This window comes from Sinohyriopsis cumingii, chromosome 3, assembly GCF_028554795.1.
Source record: "Sinohyriopsis cumingii isolate HCF-2022 chromosome 3, ASM2855479v2, whole genome shotgun sequence".
Classification (NCBI taxonomy): domain Eukaryota; kingdom Metazoa; phylum Mollusca; class Bivalvia; order Unionida; family Unionidae; genus Sinohyriopsis; species Sinohyriopsis cumingii.
Window position 1 is genome coordinate 2,597,023 of NC_142963.1, and position 26,300 is coordinate 2,623,322.

General features: G+C 35.4%; 1 protein-coding gene and 1 long non-coding RNA gene across 2 annotated transcripts in view; one reads left to right on the plus strand and one right to left on the minus strand.

Annotated features, from left to right (window-relative positions):
* Positions 1 to 26,300, plus strand: part of LOC149802350 (cGMP-dependent protein kinase 1-like) — a 383,724-nt gene that overhangs the window by 34,608 nt on the left and 322,816 nt on the right. The gene's annotated exons all lie outside the window — the stretch shown is intronic.
* Positions 14,491 to 26,300, minus strand: part of LOC149802351 (uncharacterized) — a 39,808-nt gene continuing 27,998 nt past the window's right edge. Inside the window, exon 3 of the long non-coding RNA XR_016419899.1 lies at positions 14,491 to 15,980. This is a non-coding gene — a long non-coding RNA (uncharacterized LOC149802351). The remainder of the gene's footprint in view (positions 15,981 to 26,300) is intronic.

Consider the following 26,300-nt stretch of genomic DNA (forward strand, 5'->3'; position numbering starts at 1 on the left):
GACTATTGCCATATTTACTGCTCTGACGGGAGTTACTTTGATGATAACACTTATGTCAGACACAAACCTCTCGAGAAACCTAAGAGGTTGTTTGGCAGAAGCTCTCAGCACCTATGAACTGGATTACATCAGGAGAGAACTGTACATACAAAATCTGAAAACAGTGCAAACTCAGAGCTAAAAGGACATTGCCTAGTAAATAAATATATCACTATTTAAGTCTTAGAAAACCAAAACCCTTGTAGATTCGATAAATAAGTTATGGATAATTTTATTCTTCATGCATTTTCGGTTATATCATTTAATATCTCTCTCTCTCTCTCTCTCTCTCTCTCTCTCTCTCTCTCTCTTGTTTGCGTGTGATTTTTTCAGGTATCAAATATGCTGTGGCAATAGAAGCATCAAACATTTGTCCTGGTTTTTTTTTTCAGCTATAAAACACACATATTTGCACCGTGAATTCAGTCTAGGTTGCCGACAGCCGTTGCAGAGTGAGGTAGGGAGAGGAGATATGTCGTTTGCAAACACTAGTCAGATATATATATACTGCCAACCTAAACGTTGATATTCATTAAATATTTTATTTTAAGAAAACTTCATTATGAGAATAACTTTTGAAAACATTGATCTCGAATAATTTATCGTTATATGAGATAACGCTCTACTTTTTAAATATTTCGGTATTCACTCATTTTTAAACAAAAGCGACTGTTTACTGTCCAGGAAACATACTGGCAGAGAGCGGGTAACTTGCCTCTGGGGATGGCATTTTTTTCCCTTAATATACATGATTTATTAGAATACATATGAGGGCAGTATATTGACATAGGCACACCTGCATGTTAACGGAAGGGCAATGATTACTATATTGAAAGTATTTAGTCGCTGATAACATGTACAGATCTGGTCACATTTTTACAGATACAGTGTCTACATATTTACCAGTTGCAGTTGTGCGTTAAATAGGAACTAAATTCATGAGATCTAACTAAAGATGTATTTTTGGGACAAGGTCATTCAGTGCATTCAATGATAATACTTTGTAATCTTTTCATGCCAAGTCCGATTTTCATCTGTACATGCTGCGTCCGATTTTCATCTTGTCATGCCCCGTCCGATTTTCATCTGTTCATGCTCCGTCCGATTTTCATCTTTTCATACCCTGTCCGATTTTCATCTTTTCATTTCCCGTCCGATTTTCATTCTACTCCGACTCACAAATGTTCTAGTCGTCTCAGTAAATGGTAAGAACATTATATGTTAATGCAATTATGTATTGCATTTGGATTCAGTTTTTATGGATCTTGAGTTTTTGTTATTTTACTCACTCTTTCTGGTTAATTCGGATGAATTCTTTACGCCCCTATATATGATGTACTGGGTGGCTATGTACCAGTGCCACCCAGTACATGGGCGTGTGGTACTGTCGCCTCTGTATGATATTGTCGCCTTCGTATGATATTGTCGCCTTCGTATGATATTACCGTCTCCATATGGTATAGATACATTCGGTTCATACTCATTTCTGTTTATTATGACTCGAGATATATCATGTTATGACCGTTTTCTGCGCATGCTCGAGCCAATTCCCCTTCAGTAAAGTGGAAGTTTAAGTGCATCACATCCATTTTACGAAGAATCCTACCGGACTATATAATGTTTTATTTTTATGTTTGGTAACTATTGAAAACATTGGATTAGAATGGCAGGAGGCCCTGTGGCAATTTAATGAAGAAAGAAAAAAAGACCCTCCCCATGATATGTCTTTTTTTTTTTTTTAGCAAAACGTGTATTTTCTCCGCCTTTAATTTCGATTTAAAAAATGGGTAAACATTGGCTTAGACATTTTTTTAAAATTGTATCATCAACTGTAAGATCTAGAAAAATATAACATCTTTTTATTGTCTGTCAGACCTTCTGATACTTAAATTCGTAATATGTAGAGTTGTTTAAAAAAAAATCTATAATTGCTCTTTCTGGAGTTCATCGAAATCAATTTTAAGACAAAAGCAACCATTTACATGTATTCTTATGCACGTAGCTCTCGAGTCATGTCCATGGTCTTCCGATCACAACACATTGAAGGAGATCCCACAAATATAATAATAACTTTTGCAATGTCAGCCCACGTTATTTGTAACGGCTTATTGTTTTTTTTATACATTTACCCACATAATTGTTAGCTAACAGGCTTGCTGTAATCAATTACTTCATTCGAAGTAGTTTCTTCCTCTGCACGAGACAAAGTATTATTCCCAAATGATGGATCCCTTTTCTTTCGATGAATATGATCGTAGGTTCAGCACAATGTAAGAATGATCAATATGAACGTAAATATGGGACAATGTAAGAATGATTAATATGAACGTAAGTATGGCACAGTGGAAGAATGATCAATATGAACGTAAATATGGCACAATGTAAGAATGATTAATATGAACGTAAGTATGGCACAGTGGAAGAATGATTAATATGAACGTAAGTATGGCACAGTGGAAGAATGATTAATATGAACGTAAGTATGGCACAGTGGAAGAATGATCAATATGATCGTAAGAATGGCACAATGTAAGAATTATCAATTTGATCGTAAGTATTGCACAGTGGAAGAATGATCAATATGAACGTAAGTACGGCACAGTGGAAGAATAATCAATATGATCGTAGTATGGCACAATGTAAGAATGACCATTATGATCGTAAGTATGGCACAGTGGAAGAATAATCAATAAGATCGTAGTATGGCACAATGTAAGAATGATAATTATGATCGTAAGTATTGCACAGTGGAGGAATGATCATCAATATGAATGTAAGTATGGCACAGTGGAAGAATGATTAAACTGAACGTAAGTATGGCACAGTGGAAGAATGATCAATATGAACATAAGTATGGCACAGTGGAAGAATGATTGATATGAACGTAAGTATGGCACAGTGGAAGAATGATTACTATGAACGTAAGTATGGCACAGTGGAAGAATGATCAATATGAACGTAAGTATGGCACAGTGGAAGAATGATTAATATGAACGTGAGCATGGCACAGTGGAAGAATGATTAATATGAACGTAAGTATGGCACAGTGGAAGCATGATCAGTATGATCGTAAGTATGGCACAATGTAAGAATGATCATTATGATCGTAAGTATTGTACAGTGGAAGAATGATCAATATGAACGTAAGTATGGCACAGCGGAAGAATGATTAATATGAACGTAAGTATGGCACATTGGAAGAATGATCAATATGAACGTAAGTATGGCACAGTGGAAGAATGATTACTATGAAGGTAAGTATGGCACATTGGAAGAATGATTAATATGAACGTAAGTATGGCACATTGGAAGAGTGATTAATATGAACGTAAGTATGGCACAGTGGAAGAATGAGCTTTATTATATGCTCATTTCCCCCCCCCCCCGTTAACTTTACATTGTCAGAATCGTTCAGTATTCCCCGATACTGAACGCGCGCGACAATACACATGTAGCATTCACGTGAATAAAGGAACTACTTTCTTTTGTAAATAAACAATGGACTCAGACGCCAGCACTTTTGATTTGTAAACAAATCATGTACACTCGCGTAAGAGGCTCTTTACGTTGTGGTTGTTTAAATTTGTTCCTGAATGAAATAAAACATGTTTCGTGGACTGCAAAAAAAACCCAGCTGTTTTGACATTTTGCGTTTATACAATGTTACGGATTTAGGCTAGCTACCTTATATAAATGACGGATTAGGTCCTTACAAATAACATAGAAGTGACAAGGCATATACTGTTTTCTTTAGCTGGTGATAAGAATGGCAAAATAAAATATACTTACAGTTTTACTTCCTGAATTTCCTCAAAATGTATTTTCTTAATTCTGCAAATCCGAATTACACGAGCCATGTCATCGGTTTACACATTTCGATATTGTGCTGTAATTTCGATGATAAGTGCAATTGCATCCTCCTTACTGCACTCAAAATGAAATAAGCATTAAATTCCATCGCTTCTTTTTGATAATTGCAATTGAAAGACTTCATATTTTTCCCACATTATGATTTCAAACATTCAATGACAGAAACAGAAACACATTTGCAGACGTAAACACGCTTCTCCGGCGCCACTTCAATCCGATGTATTTCATGTATAATTTGCACAGATGAATCCAGTCCCAAATCACAAACTTTCGTCGAATCTAAACAAAATACCAAAATATATTCATTCCAGATCAAATGGAAAAGTTGTTGAAATGCGCATTCATTCACAATATGACAATAGACACGCCATTTTCTTTCGAAAGTTATGTCGACCGCGCGACTAAGTTCAGATTTATCTGGGCGGAGTTATGTGCGCATTAATAATGATGTCATTGTGTAATGTCAAATCTGCGCTTGTGAATTTAGTTTGGAATACGGCACTCATTCATTTACGTTGTTTCTTGTAGTGTATTTTGTTTATATAATTAAACCTTAGGTAGAATTAAAAAAATGAGGATATAATAAAAAGGTTACTGCATTTGTATGGGAAAATATGAACTCGTTTTGTCGGAAGGATATACTGCACGAACTTGTGAGTGCAGTATATCCTTCCGACAAAACGAGTTCATATTTTCCCATACAAATGCAGTAACCTATAATTATGATTGTAAGTATTGCACAGTGGAAGAATGATTAATATGAACGTAAGTATGGCACAGTGGAAGAATGATCAATATGAACGTAAGTATGGCACAGTGGAAGAATGATTAATATGAACGTAAGTATGGCACAGTGGAAGAATGATCAATATGAACGTAAGTATGGCACAGTGGAAGAATGATTAATATGAACGCAAGTATGGCACAGTGGAAGAATGATTAATATGAACGTAAGTATGGCACAGTGGAAGAATGATTAATTCTATCTGCTGGACAGTTCATTTCCATGCTGACGGTTGGAAGGCGTACCGAGAATATGGAAAATCAATGCATCTTTTTCGTCTTTTATAATTTTTCTCATTTTAATTTCCGGTATTCAAAAATGCTGGTATGTTGCTTTTATTCCTTCCTTCCTGCCTCTCATAAATCCATCCAACTTTCAATGCATTCATTCTTACAGACATACTTTCGTCACTCTATGTTTCGTATCTTTTCATCTTGTTATCCAGACAACTGTGTATATACGTGACTAGAATCTAATTTTACTAATGATAATATGTCTTCTTTCCGCTTCCTGTATATGTATAGTTGGTAGGGAGGGGGGATCAGAGGAAAAGTGGAAATCAGCAGTTTTTTTTTTTTAAAGAAATGCGTGCTCAGACAAGAAATGACCAGTAATGCGCCTCAGATAGATTGATCTTATTTTCTCCATGGACATCAATATTAAGGCAGACATGTATTTTATTGTCTCCAAAACAATTACATTGGACACTGTATAGAGTCAGCTCAAAACAGATTTATATACATTTCTGGTAACAATATTTGCAACTAAAATTAGAAGAGACGCTTAAAGAAGCATTACTGCATATATTTTATAAATTTTACTTTGCATTTTTTCTGTTATATTCAAGGTGTTGAAAAACGATTAAAGCAAGCTCGTGTCCGTAGCAAAGATGCTAAAAAAAATTGTGCTCAAAGATTGTCCAGCTTAGATGTTCACAGCGATTTCCTCCTCTAAATCTTGAGCATAGCTAGCGGGTATTGTCATATTACTGGTAGTCAACCGATAAATATGGTCACGTGACACTTCAATGTGCAGTCAGAGGCGCAAATTGTAGATAGTCCTTGAGAGGGTGTATTTTGATGATTTCACATTAATATGTGCTAATAAAATACTATTTACTGTCATCACTGGCGGGATGAAATAGTTTAAATGCATAGTACTGTATTTCTCCAAGGAGTAATGTTGTTGTAGGGTTTAACGCCATTTTTCAGCACACGATAGGCTATACATGGCGGCCAGTATTAATGGTGGAGAAAGAACCCGGGTAAACCCCGAAAAGAACCACCGGCCCACGAGAAGCTACTGGCAAGCTTTCTCACATACCCACATTGGCTGAATCCGAGACTCGAACCCACGCAGACAGATCTCCAAGGAGTAAAGCAGTCTTCATGAACTATTGTAGAGCAATAGATAAAGCACGTCATTTGTTATGTCTTGGGATTGTGGGGGCATCACATTGTGTTACCGTGTGAAAGTCAACTTAGTAACGTTGTCTCTCCCACTCACAAAATAAAACACCTAAAGGACGAGCCTTCTATCTTTTTATTTGCTGATAAATATTGACCCTGGGTTAATATTTTCAAGGTATTTTAATAACATCATCATCGAAGACACTGCAAAAGGTCATACAAAGAACTGTTCTTGTTGATTTGACGGGAGTAATGAAAGGACAGCTCTTTACTTTAAGGGAAATTAAAGTCGCTATCAGTTTACATGAAATAATGTCCTTCTCTTCTCATGCAGTTTTACTTACCTTCTGTACGAACAAAGAATTTTTATAGAATTTTTTTAAAAAAAATGTAATAAATTACATCATCACCTTTTCATTCCTTGAAAGCTATATGCCAGAAATTTACAGACAGGATTCAACCTAGGCCCAGGGCCGGCGCTGCCATATAGGCAAACTAGGCAGCCGCCTAGGGCGCTGATTTCAGGGGGCGCATTTCTTCAAATCAACAACAGTTTTGCAAAATAAATAAATAAATTTAAGTTTTATTGAGGGTCGTTTTTTATCCTGGTTTATTTCATACAGGGACAAATAATCGGGTAGATTCAGTCTGACCGAAACACCAGGCTGACCGGAACAAGCAAACTGAGTGAGTGAAAATCGCGCGTATACGAAACTTTCAGGACGTAATTACGTTCGCGTGTTTTTATAGGCCACGAGTTTTTCCGTGGAATCACGCGTATACGAAACCTTCAGTTTGCCGCGGAAACCAAATTGAGGGGGGTAACTCCTTACTCTAATGGTATAAACAAGGAAAACTTGATATTTTCGGGGGGGGGGGAGGGCCAGACTCTAACCTTGCCTAGGGCGCCAGATAGTCTGGCGCCGGCCCTGCCTAGGCCTATAGAGAAAAGTCCCATTTTTAAATTTGAAGGAAATTGGGTCAGCTTCTTCCGGTAACAGTTGTGATAGTGTTGTTGTAATTTTGCCAGTCTGAAATTGAGGTTTCAGTTATCTGTGTAAGCACCAATATCTGTATGTATTTCCTCTATTCCAAAGGTTATATTTATACAAGGACAACAATTGTCCCTGAGATTTATTTATTTTTAAATATAATTCAGAGCAGTCATCGTTTAAGACTTTACGCAATTTGAGTTTTCAAGTATGTTGCAGTTAAATATACCTAGCAATCATATTTGCAATGGGAATGTACCCGGGGCACTCTTTTTTGCATTGGGAAATCATTCAGGGCACTCTTTTTTTGCATTGGGAAAGTACTCAAGGCACTCTTTTTTGCATTGGGAAAGTACTCAGGGCACTCTTTTTTGCATTGAGAAAGTACTAGGGGCACTCTTTTTCACCCATGTTCCCTTTTACCCATGAAAAGTCAATTCTGGTTGGATTATATGCTGCATAGGGAAAGTAAATGATCATTTGACATGATTTTCTGTCGGTTCATTTTAAGCACAGACCAAATTTTAGACCAGTTATAAGAATGAAATAGACAAAATATTGAATTTATATTGGTTTTATAACTGGGAAACAGTAAAATGTCTCGCAAAATACTTTATATGTGTCTTCTTTATTTTTGCAACTATGTGACACCCTTTTCTGGACTAAGGGAGAAATGGCACGAAAAGCAATCGGTCGGTCGTCATTTTGCCTTGTCACAGACTGGGTCTTCTTCGATTATTTTGTTCTCACTAACTTCGTAAGAAACTTAAAAACTGGTTCCAGTGCAACAATACGTATGAAACTAGCTTAAGAAGAGCGTCAGTGAGAAAACTGGCATTGTAAAACCTTGAAGAGACTATCAATTTCTATTTTATTAGCACTAAACGTAGTATAAAAATTCATTTCGCTTCATAGAGATTACATGGTAACCTATTTGATTTATGTTTGCTTTGTTTATTACCAAAACATTGTCATCTGAACGAAATTATCACGACGCTTTTATCTAATCAGGAGCGCACTTAGTAACTTATATTATCTTGTTCACGTAAAAATAGTACACTGTTTTGCTTGTTGTAGTGTTTACAATTTCAGGATATCGCCAGCTTAAAGTTGACCTAGAAAGGAATGGTATCATGATAACGGCTGATAAGCGGTATATTAAAACAATTTTTTTTAAGCTACATGACTTCTATCAACAGAGGTATAACATTGCACGAAATCTTATGAAAATAGACAATTAAACATTGAATTCTTGTTAGCAGCTATGTAACAATCGAGATTAAGTAAAGTGTGCTTACATTTACAGCTCAGATTTGTTAAACTTTCGATGGCATTTTTCATCGTCGCAAGCCAAAGAAGAAAATCAGATATGTTTTGCTTTTCATACGGGGATGCCTACCATAAGATTTCACCACTTCTAATGAATATGAATAAACCCGCTTAACAAAATCATTGTGAATCTGGGTAAATCTTTACTTCATACTGACTGAATGAGCCAATGCAAGCTTTTCTTCCAAACACAGTCATTTATTAACCCTTTATTCTTTAGAATATTGTTACCCCTAATGCAGCGAACGTTTGCATTTTGTTATATTTGCTCACACCTTTCCTCCTTGTACTTTCCACTTCATCTTCATTGAGATTGCCTACGACCATGACTAGGATGTCGACCATAAAAATCTCACCATTAAATCGTTGTTGTTGTTGTAGGGTTTAACGCCATTTTTCAGCACACGATAGGTTGCCAGTATTAATGGTGGAGGAAGAACCCGGGAAAAATCCGGAAAGAACCACCGACCCAAGAGAAGCTACTGGCAAGCTTTCTCATATACCCACATTAGCTGAATCCGGGACTCGAACCCACGCAGACAGAGGTGAGATGGCAGTGATCCGTAACGGAGAGCGCTTTAGACCACTCGGCCACTCGGGGCCCCCCATTAAATCGTTACAGTGATATAAAATGTGTATGTGGTACATGTACCATTATAGTGATTCGGGTTTTCGTTGTGACCACCATCGTCATGATCATTATATCATTATCGTTGTTGTCAGATAATCGGCCTTTAACATTCTTTTCATCATTCCCCTTCCCTCCTTCCACTTCTTCCCTCGTTCCCCTTGTTCCCTATTTCCACTTCTTCTCTTGTTACACCATGTCTCTCAATAACGCGTATTAATGTTTAGATTACGCTGTAAGTTACTGTATATGTGACGAATGATTGGTTTGATTATACATTGACTTGACTGTATACTATGTGACAAATGGTATATTTGATTATACTGCCAATTTACTGTACAATATGTGACGAATGGTAGATTTGTTTATACTGCCATGTTACTGTACAATATGTGACGAATGGTAGATTGGATTATACTGCCAATTTACTGTACAATATGTGACGAATGGTAGATTTGATTATACTGCTAATTTACTGTATACAATATGTGACCAATGATAGATTTGATTATACTGCCAATTTACTGTATAAATTATGTGACCAATGGTAGATTTGATTATACTTCCAATTTACTGTACAATATGTGACCAATGATAGATTTGATTATACTGCGACTTGACTGTATAATATGTGACGAATGGTAGATTTGATGATACTGCCAGTTTACTGTATAATATGTGACAAATAGTAGATTTGATTATACTGCCAATTTACTGTATAATATGGGACGAATGGTACATTTGATTATACTGCCAATTTACTGTACAATATGTGACGAATGGTACATTTGATTATACTGCCAATTTACTGTACAATATGGGACGAATGGTACATTTGATTATACTGCCAATTTACTGTACAATATGGGACGAATGGTACATTTGATTATACTGCCAATTTACTGTACAATATGGGACGAATGGTACATTTGATTATACTGCCAATTTACTGTACAATATGGGACGAATGGTACATTTGATTATACTGCCAATTTACTGTAGAATCTGTGACGAATGGTAGATTTGATTATACTGCCAATTTACTGTACAATGTGTGACGAATGGTAGATTTGATTATACTGCCAATTTACTGTACAATATGTGACGAATATTAGATTTGATTATACTGCCAATTTACTGTACAATATGTGACGAATGGTAGATTTGATTATACTGCCAATTTACTGTATAATATGTGACGAATGGTAGGTTTGATTATACTACCAAATTACTGTACAATATGTGACGAATGGTAGATTTGATTATACTGCCAATTTACTGTACAATATGTGACGAATATTAGATTTGATTATACTGCCAATTTACTGTACAATATGTGACGAATGGTAGATTTGATTATACTGCCAATTTACTGTACAATATGTGACGAATATTAGATTTGATTATACTGCCAATTTACTGTACAATGTGTGACAAATGGTAGATTTGATTATACTGCCAATTTACTGTACAATATGTGACGAATGGTAGATTTGATTATACTGCCAATTTACTGTAGAATAGAATGGTAGATTTGATTATACTGCCAATTTACTGTATAATATGTGACGAATGGTACATTTGATTATGCTGCCAATTTACTGTAGAATAGAATGGTAGATTTGATTATACTGCCAATTTACTGTAGAATAGAATGGTAGATTTGATTATGCTGCCAATTTACTGTATAATATGTGACGAATGGTAGATTTGATTATACTGCCAATTTACTGTACAATATGTGACAAATGGTATATTTGATTATACTGCCAATTTACTGTACAATATGTGACGAATGGTAGATTTGATTATACTGCCAATTTACTGTACAATATGTGACGAATGGTACATTTGATTACACTGCCAATTTGCTGTAGAATAGAATGGTAGATTTGATTATACTGCCAATTTACTGTATAATATGTTACGAATGGTACATTTGATTATATTGCCAATTTACTGTATAATATGTGACGAATGGTACATTTGATTATACTGCCAATTTACTGTATAATATGTGACGAATGGTACATTTGATTATACTGCCAATTTACTGTATATGTGACGAATGGTACATTTGATTATACTGCCAATTACTGTATATGTGACGAATGGTACATTTGATTATACTGCCAATTTACTGTATATGTGAAGAATGGTACATTTGATTATACTGCCAATTTACTGTATATGTGACGAATGGTACATTTGATTATACTGCCAATTTACTGTATATGTGAAGAATGGTAGATTTGATTATGCTGCCAATTTACTGTATATGGGACGAATGGTACATTTGATTATACTGCCAATTTACTGTGTAATATGTGACGAATAGTAGATTTGATTATACTGCCAATTTACTGTAGAATATGGGACAACGAATAGTAGATTTGATTCTACTGCCAATTTACTGTATAATATGTGACAACTGGTAGATTTGATTATACTGCCAATATACTGTATAGTATGGGACGAATGGTATATTTGATTATACTGCCAATTTACTGTACAATATGTGACGAATGGTAGATTTGATTATACTGCCAATTTACTGTACAATATGTGACGAATGGTACATTTGATTATACTGCCAATTTACTGTACTATATGTGACGAATGGTAGATTTGATTTTACTGCCAATTTACTGTACTATATGTGACGAATGGTAGATTTGATTTTACTGCCAATTTACTGTACAATATGTGACGAATATTAGATTTGATTTTACTGCCAATTTACTGTACAATATGTGACGAATGGTATATTTGATTTTACTGCCAATTTACTGTACAATATGTGACGAATATTAGATTTGATTTTACTGCCAATTTGCTGTATAGTATGGGACGAATGGTAGATTCAGCTGTGGCAGCAATATTGGGTGCACATAAAAAATATTAAAGCAAAGTCAATTAATATACTCTCTTTCCTGGTCCGATGACGCTGCTTTTGAAATTGGATAATTAATTTAAGATAATTACAACGTAAACTCAGATACCAAGTACTGCTCGTTTCTATGGTGATGCAACAGTATTTCGCTCATGGCTATCAACTAAGTGTATGTTCTAGGCCCCCCAAAAAGAGATTTAAACGCGAATGGCCGATACTCCGATCCAGATAAGATTGAATCGCGGGTGATGTATGTTTACGAGCTACCACACACTTGAAAGGCAACAAAAACTGCACGATTTGTAAGTTCAAGAATTAGATACAGATATCGGAAATAGGGTAAAATTGTTGTATTAAATTCGTTTAAGAATTTGCTTCCGGCAGCCTTGCAGTTTTAGAATTCCATGAAAATAACATACAGCTCTTTGGTGTTGCTCTCCAGTGCTTATAGTGCGTTGGCACAAATGCATAATGCGAAGAGAGCTATAGATAAAAGCCATGAACTGGAACATTTCTAGTTTGTATACTTGGGTTAATCTCGTTCAACTAATGTAATTTACTATATGAATGGACATGAACGTTGTTTGTTGTTGTGTTTATCAATTCAATCATAAAATTATAACTTATGCATGTCAGAACTGGGACAGATGGCTACATATTAAAAAACACGTTTAGTGACGACATGCTTTGTTATTAGCTAGTTTTCACATTGGTCTAATCTTTTATGCATCTCTTTAAAGATTATTGGTAGTATTTTTACTTTAAGCCAAATTAAATAAGCCATTCTTAATCAAAATTAAAGTGTAGAAATTATTGCAACTATCTTTCATAATAGCCCATCCCCCATTAACCCAGATTATAACAGTTATATTTCTAGCCTAATATTGAATTTGTTAAATGTAATTGGCAGTTAAACAATAAAGCGCGGACAGCTGCGTTTGGGCCACAGAAAGGGGAATATATTAACAGTAATGCCAGTCCTGTGTATCACTTCTCTTGCTTCTGGCCTAAATATAATCCAAACAATAACAGCGGTTCAATTATAGGCGCAGTGAGTAACAAATATTTATCATAAATTTGGCAGTTAACTGAAACACAGAATTAGCAAAGAGAATTTACCCTGATGAAGACTAATACAAAATGTGTCGGATAGCTAAGTGGCTGCATGATTTCCTTTTGCGTTACTCCTGCCAAAGTGCTTTTTCGCCATTAGATACCGTACACAGCTTTTGTTTTCACTTTTATTACTGGTACTCACTGCAATTACAGACAACATAGATCGAATACGTAAAAAAAATACAAACCAGCGTGTAACTGTATAGCAATATGTCTATATCACTAAGTTGCTCTGTCGTTAAAACTGAATATGTCGATATACGGTAATTGTGTTATTACACCCTATGGTGTTGATGGATCTTTTCTTACAGCCTCTTAATTCTCTCAGGAGCTGCTGGTCTGATATCTAACTCCGATTATACACACACTTCACTTATCTCCAGCATATTCATTTCTACTCATGAGATGCATTGACTTTGTTTAACCAAATTAGTAAGCTCAAAAGTTGTTGCTGTACAGCTAATTTCAGACGCATGTATCTGACATTGGCTCAGTTATCTTGTTAAGTTCGATTACATATTTGATTCCGGCAGCTCTGCCCAATGGAAATCAATGAAAATAAGTGGTATCGATAATTCTTAGGGTATCAATCTTGTGTATAGCCATAAAGCATTGAGGGCAACTCATAAAATAATGGCATCGAAGGTTTCGAGTCTTGTTTATTTACCTGAATCGATCTGTTCGCCTAACTTACGGCTTAAATCTCTGTTGAATATTTTACTGGGTAGCTTAGATATGAAGTATACTTGTGTTGCCTTGGTCTTCGAAACAAGAACAGACAGAATATTCCACAAAGCCTTCACTATTATTGAAAAGCAGAGTATTCCACAAAGCACCGACTTTTGGACTTCACTATCGTTTAACAACAGAATATTGCACAACGGTATGACTTCGGGCGTCATTATCATTATACAACAGAATGCGTAGCAAGGATGCAAGCGAAATGACAAACAAGAACAACAATTATATTGTAGTAGTCAGTCTTGTTTTCTTCGTTTACTTACTGTAAAGCCTCAGTCGGCTGACAGTTGAAGAATAAAATCATATATTTTGAATCCATACAAATGTATGATTTTATATTTAAATGAATACAAATTGACTAAATAAATAAACTTTTATATAAATGCTGCCACATTTGTCTTGTTGAAACATGCTTATTTTATCATCATTGAAGAGTGTTTACCAGACTCTTCTATTAAGCACAACATGTTTATTAATTATTTCAGGTCACGGATCCATAATGTATTTAAACGGCATAATATTGTGCTATGAGCAGAGTGCACACAAACAATAGGTAATATAAATGAACAATACTTACATGTATTAGAGTACACATAAGAAACTTTCTCTTCTTGTGAAGGTATAGAAATTAAAGGTAACTCAGGCTGGTCTAGGTACTAGGGTTAACATGGAACATACCATTAACGAAATTTGTGAATGATCATTTATTAAACAATTTTTGATGTATATACTTTTATCTCATATCGTCGTATTTATTACATACACGAAACTATGTTCATCTGATACAACATGATTCTTTTCAAAGTATGGGCATATTCTATCAGATATATCGAAACCATGATGTCCACCTGTCTCTATCGCTAAATTACGACTGGAATATAGAAATCTATTAAATGGATTTAGAGATTTCAATGAATGTCCTCTAGATACAAAACTATGGAGAATTTAACAAAACTTTCAAATGTCGATAACTTCCTAGCGTCAGAGTTATAACTGCACTGTGCCATTTTTGCATCATACGGTCTTTTAACTCCTTGTTTAAATATCTTAATAAACAAATATGTATTTCGAGTACGTTGCTCAATCCATACACAGTCAAAACCATACGAATTTAGTCATATAGTAACGTGGGTTGTTATACGATCTTTTTTAGCAAAACGCTTTAAGGTCTGTGTGACCTTTCTAATTATTACATCATATAGTTTGGCCATTTTACTTCAAGAGAGAACATAACTATACAGTGTAATTAATTTTAACTGATATGAATATCAAAATCAAAGTTTTTTTAATTACAAATATGAAAAATATTTAGCTGTCATTTAAACCAAATTGTTTTTATTCCTAAATCTTTACCAGAAAATGTCAGTCGAAAACATCTTAAAAGGTTTTGTTGACGTTTTGATCTAACCGCTATAAACTTTAGAGGTAAGCACAAGCACAGAGGTCCTCACACCACAGTCTTCATCTCTTCTAGCCATAATGGTCAAGAGGGGTGCAACGATACGTCCAAAACCTATTGCGATATACCAAACCCATATTGCAACACGTATTGCAATACAGTAACAATTAATGGAAACAAGAAGATAATCACTTTAACAGTTATTACTTGAAAAGTACATCTCTAAGCGATGTTACCTTACACGATTTAAACTAGTAGCCAAATGAACATACAGAACTAATATAAACATGAAACAAATCAACAAACACCTGAAAACTGTCAAATTATCTGCACATAAAATTCTCACTGCCAATTCTTGTATCTAATTTAAACTTCAAAGGACCATTGTTTTAAAAAGGTCTCCACACAGTTTACCTATATTTTTAGGAAGACGCTAAATATGTCAATGGATATTTTTCTTGAGGAAAATTAATATACCGTCAACGTCTGAACTCGTAGCAGCCCTCTGTGCGGTATCACTGTTTCCTGCTGAATTGAAACCTCTCCGAGGGCATGGAAGTGGCAGGAATGCATAGCCTTTACCTAGCTAGTTGTGCAAAGAGTGGAGACCTGTACTGCTGAACTTTCCACTATTTCAAAAGTTCCTCATCCACTGTTTAGTCTGGATTCGATCGGCTTGTCCTCCCTGACAAAAAGAACGTCACCCAAAATCGACGCGAAGTCCAGTCAGAGGAGGGCTTTTACTCTGAGAGATAGTTGATTCTTCTGATTTAACTTCATCTGGTGAAAAATTAAGGTAAAATTAATTTCAGTTGGCCAACATCTTTCAAGGCTTTCATTCATATTTTCTTGCGTAAAAGTATGAAAGTGATGATAAATTGTCATATTAAATATGGCTTTATTTGTCATTGAAATTTTCACTCGGAGGATGGCTCAACAATATATAATTAATTAATATTTTAAAAATGAAATAATCCTTTTGAAAGTACAGAACACAAGCAAAGAAACAAAAATGGCAGATTCAGTTTTAATAAATCTGTTCTGCGAAGGTAATGGAACTTGCAACACCTACCACGCCCATCACAGTACCCCAATTGGAACTCGGTTTCCAGATAAAGTGTCTGGACTCATTAATCCCAAAGGACCAGCAAATATAGCAACCAAGTTATCAAATTACAATGAATTAAAAGTATCAACGGTTTTTGGCAGGGACGGATCTACAGGAAGATGTGACTGAGAAGATGTCCCAGGCTGATCTTTGATGCTGACATCTTGGTCAACTAGAGATGCTTCAAAAGTTAGTCGGTTGCATGGGTCGAATGTTTTCTGTTCCGTCAAGCACGCTGACTTGAATCGAGGTTTAGTAGTGTGTATTTCTACGGACAATTCTGGTTCTTCCTGTTCCGTAACAAAATGTAGCTCGAGATAAATGCTTCATTGAGTTACTTTTTGTCGCAGTCAACATGACAAATGTAAAAAAAAAAAAAACTCTGCTGTCCAATGGTCATTGTCAACTTGTTAAGCCGTCCGTGTCAAGGTAATACGCATGGAATTATAAACTTGTAGGCAAACATTTAACATTCTGTGACATATAAACGGACGGAAGAACATCATTATGGAGTTGTGACTATTTATCGCCTTCGCGAAAGTCGCTTGACAAAACACAATGCAGTTAATTTATAAAATTGTACATGTAATACTATTTTGATACTTTTATTCTGTTTATGACTTTCACTGTATGTGTAGTAAAATTTTTAGATCGATTAAAATGTCGAAGTTATTGTTGTTATTTCTGGTATATTTACCTGGTAGACAAATCATCTAAAATATCATTTCTCGTTTGTCTGAAAATATCATTTTCCTGAATAGCTAAGATAACGGACAGTAACTTTTTCTGGTATGAGTGATATCGTAGGTGTCTTATCCGAGCTCATAGTTTTCGCAATTTCACGACACGGAGGCATAATGTCTCGGCAAGAGTAAATCTTCCTCCGACAATGAACTGATGTCGATGGCGTTGCTTCTCACTTCCTTAGTGACTAAAGCAGCATACACATCAGGCTGCAAATCCAGGAACCTTTCAGTCATGTCTACAGCAGACTTCCACCTGGTTAACCCGTTTTGAATCAGTTTTACGATTTTAAGTTCGAGTAATTTAGTTTTGCCTATAAGTACAGCAGTATCTGTATTGCTCCTGTGAAAATGATACAATCGTTCTAATACGATGAATAATTTCTTGATACGTCGTTGATATTTAACACTTTGCCCACTGCTAGCTTTAGAGTGAGAGCATAATCGCATCTGGATTTCGTTGCAGCCACAGCCATATTATAGACATTTTTGTCTGTCGCTAAGGGAGGATTCTTGCAGGACTCCTTTCCTCAATAACATCCACTAAAACTTTAGTGATGTTCAAGCCTGTGTGACTCTAGAAGCTCCCTGGTCTGCAGAACGAAAGACCGCTGTTCCCAGTCCTCATTTAAGATCGAAGAAATACTAATCACATAAGATTTGGTGGCTCTAGTGATCCAGCCCTCTGTGGTAAGTGCCACAAGCACATTCATGAGACTTGCCTGTCTTGTTTCTGCAAACTTTAAACATGTCTGGCTCCGTTGTTTCGGAGAAGTGCGTGCGCGACGCTAAGTCATATCGAGGATCCAAAACCCTAACCATTTCTTTGAAACCACTGTTTATAACAATACCGAAATCTTGCAGATCTGTTATCATAAATCCAGCGATGGCAGTTGTTATGAACTAGTTGTGTCTTTATGGTGGCGCTATACAGTTTCGCATTTTGCATAGGGTTAGGATTTTAAAGAAAAAGAATTGCCCCGGCTCTCCTCACTGGTTATACTGGCTATTTATAAAAGACCTTGTATATCTTAGGTATAATGCAAAGAACCTTTAATTCCCTTTATTTTGGTGTATGATTGATGGGTGTACTATGGGTTATAGAGTATACAGCTTGGCCTTACTTCAAATGTGCACCTTTCAAAAAAGTGCTAGCTCTACTTGGTCATTTTCACTTCCTGAACTTCAGAGGTCAATTGTATAAAAAAGAGCCGATAACTTTTTTTACATTTTATATATTTGGTAATTCATTCATTGCAGTTTCAGAAGCTGGTATTGTCTAGTCTGGCAAAATTCATTTTCCCTATTTTAATAGCTGCTGTGTATAGTGCACTTTAGACTAATTCAGACTGATTTTTTAACACAAGGGAGCAGTCATTTTAGTTAGCAGTGTACTTAAATCATGTAAAATTTCCAAAAGTACAATATCCAAAAGAAATATCATCCACATTACATTAATGTAGCATAGAGATATGCCAACATTCTCTCCACTGTGCATGTTTTAAATGCGAACTACTTCACCTTACATATGTCACTCTCTCAAAAGTACATATTATCTGGTGAGCGCCACCTATACAAAGATGTAGGTGCAACTGCGAGCGTTGCCGGAATTGTCTTTGTGTCACTTTTTGCCATGGTCGGAGTAATGCCACTGGATGGCCCAGCGGCTAATGCTGTCAACCTTGTTACATTGTGGTGTCGAGTTAAATGGGTACTTAAATTGGTCGTTCCATCACTATAACGCACATCAATATTGCACTTCTTGTATACGGCAATACCTTCTTCAATTTTGCTGCTACTCTTCCTTTTCTTCAAACCAAAACATTCCCACACTACAATAGCTTTTTTGTTGGGAATAGTTTCAAAATCGACTTTCTGAAAATAAAATAAATTCTGGAAATTAAAATTCAGGTCACACGTCTGTCAGCTAACTTGAAAAATGAGTCAACGTTAATCGATATTTGAAACAAGAAAAGGAAGTTGACGTGATGCAAACACTTTGATCTGTATTTCACACGGAAAACGTCGGATGCGGCCGCTGTTTATTTAAATGTTTTGCCCTCTTTTTATTCTCTGAAGCTAAAATATCAGTCATTACGGCATATGTTGATGCTTTGTTCTTTGTACTTTCCGGGCATTGCATAAAACATAACTTACGTTAGAAGGATTGATATATTTTCTAACACGGGCTCTTGAGTGCTGTTCATTTAGTGTCATTACGAACAGGACATAAATATCTGAGGCAATGTGAAGCGTCTAAATTATTATTTATAACTGGAAAAATATCCCCTACTCTTGACTTGCCGACCCCAATTAAACTTTACCTGTATAATGGTGCCGTGCATCTCGTTTTACATTTTCTTGTAATCTAGTACTTAGCATGCATATAGGGAAAAATACAACATGGTTCCTAATTAATTTGTCGGATGAAGGCAAGATACCGTGAAGAAGAAAAAAACGCGGTGCAGAAGACCGTATTGCGGTATGAGTTTGAACTGCCAAAACAGCAAATCGCAATATACCGATATATCGTTGCCCCCTAATGGTCGTGGATGTTATGGATTGGTAACCTCAAATTCAAAACCACATGTTTAGAGGGTTAATTCAAAACGGTATGTCAATCCTTTGGACTTGATCAATTTTGGTAAAGTTAGAAAAATTGCTTGTTTTAGTGGAAATTTATTAACTATTGACAATTATTTTTAATTACAATAACGTAATCTAGTTCTAAACGTTAGGACTAATTACAGTGCATAGTTTATGCTGTGTTCAGGTGAAGTCATGTGACCGTAATACATAGTGTAATGACTATGAACGGCACATAAACATTAACATTAGAAAATAATTATTTGTTATTTTTTGGAGTTTGACTGTGACATGGGTTGCAGAAATTGACCTAATGAAAGCAAGCTTGGAGTACTGGTCATTTGTGATATTTACTGTAGCATGGGTTGCAGGTGTTGTCTTATTGAAAGCCAGCTTGGAGTACCGGTCAATTTTGGGGTGCAAACATATCTCTTGTATAACATACAGCATGCGAAGCCTGAAATCCTCTGTGTCCGCATTATCATACTTAAGTTGTAACTTTATCTGAGTCCAGATAAAATAACTGTATGGAGTACACTTTCCTGTGTGCAAATTTAACTTTCACGGCTATTTCATGCGAGGCTATATACATCTAATACTGGTACATACTTTTATTTCATAATTCTTTATTCACACAGAAAGGTATACTAAAAACTTAAGGTGCCACAGCAGCTATCAAATAGACCATTATCAACACGGTAACATGGTCTGCTTTTGTCGATACACTCTACAGAATCTACACCATAGCCAAGAAAGCGCCTTTTGCTCTCTGGCGATTTACTACCCAATTTTAGATATCATCCCTCTGCCGACTGGCTAAGCAGATACGTATGTATCTAAGAGTCTAACAAAATAGTTCCAAACAATTAGCCCCATTCCGTATTTTTATGATGACTTGCTTAAGCCAGTATCATATAATAATTTGAATTAAAGTAAATTCTTGGTACAAATGTGTTAAACAAGTGTTGTTTTTTTTGTAACAAAAAATAAATTACCCATGCTTATTGGAGTACTTGCGTTCAGTTTCAGAGGTGCGTCTTTTTTCAGCTCGTCAAGCTCTTCATTTTCGGAGGTCAGTATATCTAGCATATGGTCCGTAATTCTGTATTGCCAAAACAGTAATGATCAGTTTTGAAAAACACCGAAATTTATTAAGCTTATTGTCGATACTATCTCCCACTAATACCGAATAGTCCCGGATCAGCGTGCATTTTAAAGTGTGTACAAACAAGAAAGAATACTCAGAAGGTTAAGATATTCTACAGTGTCAGTTGATGTATGTTTCGTATAACGGTGTAACAACGGATTGTTCAGCGACAATAAATCATAAATGCTCGCCGTTATGACATCTGACAGGTTCCTATTAAAATTACTAAAGACGTGTAATACCTCAAATGTGAAATTAATTTTGAAAGCATTTCATTGTATTTCACTTTCACTCGTGGAGTACTTCAGCCACTTGCAGAGGCTCTTAATTGGTTGCTCATTCAGTGTTGGTATCACTTCCTCTCCAATTTTGAACCCATGTCTAACTTGCACCTTCCTTTTCTTCAGGACCAGACTTTTTGAATTGGATAACTTGAATTTCACCATGGCCCAGTTACTCAGGTCTCCATCTTCTAACATCTATTATCTTCTGGTACTGACATGGTTGTAATTGTCATAGCATCCATGAAGGCCCATGTAGGGAGGCTGCCGAACTACAGATGACATAAATGGTCCTCGGCTCATCTTCTCTGCTGACTGGTACATCCAGTTAAGGTGCAAATTTCTAATCTGTGCTATGCCATTGTACAATCCGACAAGGTGAAATTCATTTTGAAATTATCAAGGTTGTTTTTAGCATATCCATGAACTTCTCTGCTAGATGACATTTCTCGAAAGTCAGGTTCACCAATTTGTGTGGAATGTTATCGTATGCACTGGCGAGGTCTAACCACAACAGTTTCAGACCACCTTTGTTTTCCTTTGCATCCATATTTATCTATTTATAGTTACACTACTCTTAGTTGATGAACTATATCTACCTGTTTGTAATTACAATACCGTCAGTTGATGAATAATATTTACATATTTTACAGTTAGTTACTCTATCTAGTTTCTATTGTAGTCACATGAAATCATGTGGGCATAATTAATGGTGTAATAATCAGGAAGGACAAATAAGGGAAAATAAACCTTAAGATTGATAACGGTTTAAGCTTAATGATTTCTATAGTAATGCATAAGAGTAAGTAAATATGTTTTCGACAAGAAAATTTCCAAAATTGTATGGATACTAATATGAATTCAGTACGAATACACTTTGTAAAAGGTATCTACTTATGTCTGGAAATAAAATATCTCACTGTAAGGGTGCAGATTTCTGTAGATCACATTCATTTGGGCAAGAGAACAATTAATTAGATCTATGGGCACAGGTTAGTGTTAAATCGCTATACTGCAATGATTTTTAATGTGTGTCGTCAGAGGAAGTGATTCTTAATTAAGCCTTCGTTTATTTAACAGTCAGACAGACTGGAAGGAAATGGTTAACTTCGATCTTTGTATCGAAAATGTCAGAGTTGAGTTTATCCAGAATCAGTTATTTGGAAATCTATAAGTCATGCTTACAGCAATTTTGGCGCCTAGTTATAAAGGCGGTAGATATATTTAATCCTGATTGGTTACGCTAAATAAGGGGTGTGTTCCCCACACGAACTTATTTCTTGGTTTTAATATGCACCATCGCAAATTTAGTCAGTCTACATTTTCCTGCAAGAGGAAAAAATATAGGAGACTCAGAGATTGAATTTTGAGGAAATTTTCTCGTAAAACACTTATCCGAGGGACCGGATGTCTCGAAAGTCGACTGACACAATTCTGGCAGTAGAAGCGAGGAAAGATTGAAAGCACAAGGTATTTGCGTCAATCTCATGTCATTCGTTGATACCAATTATGATTTGTTTGAATTCATTTGCTTATATTTGCATGAATTTATTTGTTTAAATCCGTAGAACAATTTTCATTATATATGTATAAAACTGTGTTTTAGTTCATCTATCTGAATTCGTACAATGATCTTCTTTATATAAGTTTAACGAACTGTTTAAATTTGTCGTCTTGATTGTTATAGGAATCAGGAATTCTAAGAATTTCATGCATTACTTTAGTTAATATGAGTTACAAGAATCCGTGTGTCTTCTCCAAACATAGATGATTTCACGTATGATAAAGACTTGAGTGCGTATTGACTGAAATTAACGTTGTAAGCCACGAAGTGAGATTTCATGTATGCTAGAGACCTGAATGTGTGTATTCGCTGAAAATAACGTAGTTAAGCCTTATAATGAATTTCATTTTTTCATTTGTGTATTTGAGATGAGAACGTAACTGTTATGTCTCGTGTGATGTTAATGTGAGTCAGTGTTCAAATAGCCGTTAGGAAGTACATTAATCTAAAGAAACTAGATTTGTTTATGGTCTGCCATGTTTGGCTTGACCAGCTAGTCTTTGGTATTGGTTTTAATTCCGTTAAGACGATATCTGACATAACAAGAGGGAGTAATGATATATTCCCAGTAGGATATCTGACAGAAGATTTAGGTTGCTTCTCTATTTATTTTGAAAAGGGAAATAGCTCCACTGACGTATCCACGTACCTACTTATCCAAGTGTCTACCTATCTACGTACTTACTTATACACCTACCCACACAAAGTTTGAGGTCCGAAATATGCGAGACAATAGAGAGTTTGGAGAAGAAAAAAGCGAAAGGGCCCAGAAGAACAGACACAATAAAGTTGGAGTGAACCATAAATAAGCAGGTTATGAAATTGTACAAGGCAATGACTTAGATTGTTCACTCGATTCTATGATGAACCAGTTCTATCATTTACAACAGATCGACTATTTATATAAGTATATTAGTGTTTGAAATTCGGCGAATGATTTATTTCAAAAGAGAAGTGTGTATTCGCAATGTAACGTATTATCACGGTTGTTTATGTAATTCATTAAATTGTTGTACGTGGGCTCGTGTCATTCTGTTCTACATATCTGCTCAGATCTCTTTTTATTCCATCTATGTTTCACACTTTATATTAATATTTACTCGATCCGGGCAACAACACCGAGGGTGATCACCCTCCAGATAACGATAACCAAATAAAGCGGACACCTTGTTAGAAGGTACAATTTGTCAATCAACCCCACCAACACCTCCAGCCCCACGCTCACACTGGCATTTTATACCAGTTAGAGTAAAAATGGCAGCTCCTACAAATTATAATAGGTCAGCGTGATCCAATAGGAATAAACTTCCAGATTTATGAAGTAATAATGCACAAAATTTAAAAAAATGAGAACTACTAACCTTGACAGCAAGAGAGCTCATTGAACTTGGAACAGGTAAATGGATGTCAGTTTCAGTTTGAAGTATAATATATAGCAGACGATGGTGACATGTAGAAATTCCTGTACAGAGCAGACACTTTGTACAAGTTATTGTCTATATTTTTCTGCTAGGCGTTACGAGTATGGCTGAAATTATATTTCTTCTCTGCAAATTTTTTATTTATATCTGTAGTGTGTGGAATAGTCAAAGTACAGCATTGTGCTAGTAGTTATCATGTTTATATTGGTTTTGTATTATTGTATTAAAGAAACTGGAAGGTATACATATTGATAATTTCGACATGACATCATCCCTGGCATTCAACCAATCAAAGACCACATCTGACTCATTCCAGTAGGTAACTGCCTCGGTTTTTATCCTTTTAGACTTTAGTAGCGAAGAAATTCCTTCTAGCCTGCTATCTTGGTTTTAAAACTAAATAGTTATAACCAGTAATATGTTTAAATGTTTTCCCAAGATTTTCCAAGATTCATTTTCAGAAATGCTATTATGATGACATTAGACACTTTTAAAGCAAGATGAAGGATAAAACCTGAGTAAACCAAATGTTTCCCCTACCAGAACCGAGCATCAAGCTCGTTGTAGCGCGTACGTCGAAATTACCAGTTAAATCATTTTGAAATGGACATTAGTACATTGCGTAGTCTGCTTTGTCGTTGCTCCTCCATATGATATTTTCAAATTCAGTATAAGCATATAAATTGATATAATCCTTTCTTAGTGATTAAATTGATTAGCAATAATGCGTAGAAAATAGACTTGCAGATGTCGATCACCGTTGATTCTCAAAATTAAATAGTTGCATCTCTTCGGCAATCATTACACCGGAACTACACATTGCCTATATATGCCATCTAGCTAGCGGTCATTGGTATTTATTACTGAGTGAAACTAATTTTAGTAACGTTCCCGAGTTTCGCTATTTTGCATAGGGTTGAAAATTTAAAAAAAGTATACCACCACCTCCATCACCCCATTTTCCCACTAGTAATTCTTAATATTAGAAGAACAATGTGAAAACCCTAGGATATATTTTTTTAAGAACATTCCATTTTCTTTACTTGTATATATGAATGATGGGGTTGAAATGAGTTTGATAGCTGAATGCTGGAGTTGATTTGGGGTTGAGATATAAATTATAGGGTTGATTGGGTTTTATATCTGAATGATGGGGTTGATTTGACTCTGACATCCGAAAAATGGGGTTGAATTGATTTTTATATAATGATGAAGTAGATTTGAGTTGATATCTGAATGATGGGTTTATTGAGTTGGATATATATCTGAATGATGGGGTTGATTTGAATTTGATATATGATTGATGGTGTTGAGTTGAAATTGATATATATCTGAATGATGGGGTTGTTTTTAAGTTTGATATCTGAATAATGAGGTCGATTTAAGTTTGATATCTGATTGATGGGGTTGAGGTGAATTTCATGTATATCTGAATGAGTGGGTTGATTTGAGTTTATATCCGAAAGATGGGGTTGATTTGAGTTTGATATCTGATTGATGGGGTTGAGTTGAAATTGATATATATCTGAATGATGGGGTTGTTTTTAAGTTTGATATCTGAATGATGGGGTTGAGGTGAATTTCATATATATCTGAATGATGGGGTTGATTTGAATTTGACGTCTGAATGTTGGGTTGATTTGAATTTGATATTCGAATGATGGGCTTGATTTGAGTTTGATATCTGAATGATGGGCTTGATCATAGCTCGATATCTAAATCATGGGGTTGATTTAAGTTTGATATCAGAAAGATAGGGTTGATTTGTCATTGATATCTGAATGATGGGATTGTTTTTAAGTTTGATATCTGAATAGTGAGGTTGATTTAAGTTTGATATCTGATTGATGGGGTTGAGGTGAATTTCATATATATCTGAATGATGGGGTTGATTTGAATTTGATGTCTGAACGATGGGGTTGATTTGAATTTGATGTCTGAATGATGGGTTGATTTGAATTTGATATCTGATTGATGGGGTTGAGGTGAATTTCATATATATCTGAATGATGGGGTTGATTTGAATTTGATGTCTGAATGATGGGTTGATTTGAATTTGATATTCGAATGATGGGCTTGATTTGAGTTTGATATCTGAATGATGGGCTTGATCATAGCTCGATATCTAAATTATGGGGTTGATTTAAGTTTGATATCAGAAAGACGGGGTTGATTTGTCATTGATATCTGAATGATGGTGTTGAATTGATTTTAATATCATAATGACGTGGTTGATTTGAGCTTGATATC